The following is a 1,909-nucleotide window of genomic DNA, read 5'->3' as shown; positions in this document are numbered from 1 at the left end:
ATTTGACCTACATCTAATTTTTTAGTACTTTATAATTAAGAAAGTAAGGAACTATGTGAGTTATCATAGTAGTTAACTCATTTTCCAAGGATTTAGAATTTCATGCCTTTTGGTTTTATTTTTTGTATCTTGATCCTGCTATTAAGAGACATCTTTAAATAAAATAGTCTAACAAAACTATTACAGCTTACCTTTATAGATTTGCATGAAGATGTCTATGTGAGTGCAGGTGTTTATTAACCTGTAAACTTGTTAAGTTCTTCTGTCATGTTTAAGAGCCACTGTAATTCTATGACATCCTTGCTGGTGTCAAACGTTGGCTGCTCTTAAATAGGAAGCAGCCACACTCATCTGGGGGAATCTTCTCTTGTGTGTCAATTAAATTCCTTAACATTGCTTTTTTTTTGTCAATTATCAGGGTTTATTTTTTAAAAGCAGTTTCTTTGTAGGTGGCTTGCTCTTCTCTTCTCCCTTCTTGGCATGAAGCCCCCCTCAATGAGGGACTCCCTTGGTGAAGAAACACCACTTAATTATCAAGTAGTACTTTCAGAAGAAAGTTAAAAAGCATTCCACCAATTGTATTTCAGACTCCTAATAATTGATATGGATTTGCCTTCCTTTCTTTTCTTTCCATAATTGATCCAAATCTAGATCATCCACACTGTTAGAAAAATGTGTCACATGTTGTATCAAATGAACATGGAGTGAACATTTAACACGTTGGGTGGTGAGAGTCCTTTTCAGAAGCTGAACTCTGTCGATAGATTAATTTATGAAAAATTAAAACATGTTGTGTCTGCTGATGAAAAAAACTGTATGGATTTATTCATTTTATGACATTTACTCAGGCATCAGGGAAGGTTTCCAGTGGATACAAAATGTAAGCTAATGCAAAAACAAATATTTAAAACAAGAAATTTAAAACAAAAACAAACAAAATTTATGCTAAAGTCCTGATCCCATTTCAGATACTTTGAATCAGATATGGAGGTAACATTATCATACACAATAATTCTACTGATAACTATATTTGTTTTTTCCTGTTTCAATATTCTTTGAGTATCCGACGTTTGATTCTAAATACATTTCTTTTTTTTTTTTATTTTAATTCTCCTTCTCTTTACTACAGCATATCTCTCATACATTGCCCTCTGTGCTCTTTATTATGACTAATATGGTATTTATATGGGGCTTCCATCATGAGAACGGCATGTGTGATATGCTTCCAGGAAGTGTGTCACTTCCTTATAGACTGGGACAAATTGAATGTTCATCTCCCATTAAAATGGAGAATTTAAATATTTTCTTATTTAATTAAATATCATCACTACTGAAAAAATATGTAAAAACTAAAACAATTCCTCAGTTATATCAGTGACTGTATGCACAAAATCAAGAAGCATCTAACACTTGTTTCACAGAACAATTTTACATTTAAAAATAAGGAAACACTGGTTCTTCTCACCCCAGAATTTCACTTTGTGGTCTCCTAGTTTGTACTTTGTGGTCCCCTTTTAGATTTTTCAACATTCAGAGACCTGAGAATTACAGACATGGAAAATAAGGAAAAAAGTGTGCTCTTAAGAGCCTCAGCACAGAAGAGACACATCACTTCTAAACACATGCCATTGTAGGAACAAATTGCACGTCTAACAAAGACATGAGAGGGCTAGAGAATTTTGTTCACTGTGTGTCAAAGACACAGAAACATTTGGAGAACATCAAGCCAGATTCTGCCACTGTCCTCAGTTTTAGTCACTAACAGTGTGCTATGGCATGATGTAACATACTTACACATTTAGATTTAAGTTTTAACAGGATATTTACATAACAGAACAATTATGTATGGTATATGGTTATGTATTTTATTTGGCTTTTTAGACAATTGTTTCTAATGCAATGTCATAAT

Source organism: Pteropus vampyrus, unplaced genomic scaffold, assembly GCF_000151845.1.
Source record: "Pteropus vampyrus isolate Shadow unplaced genomic scaffold, Pvam_2.0 Scaffold474, whole genome shotgun sequence".
NCBI classification, from domain to species: domain Eukaryota; kingdom Metazoa; phylum Chordata; class Mammalia; order Chiroptera; family Pteropodidae; genus Pteropus; species Pteropus vampyrus.
Note: the sequence above shows the minus strand (reverse complement) of the source record.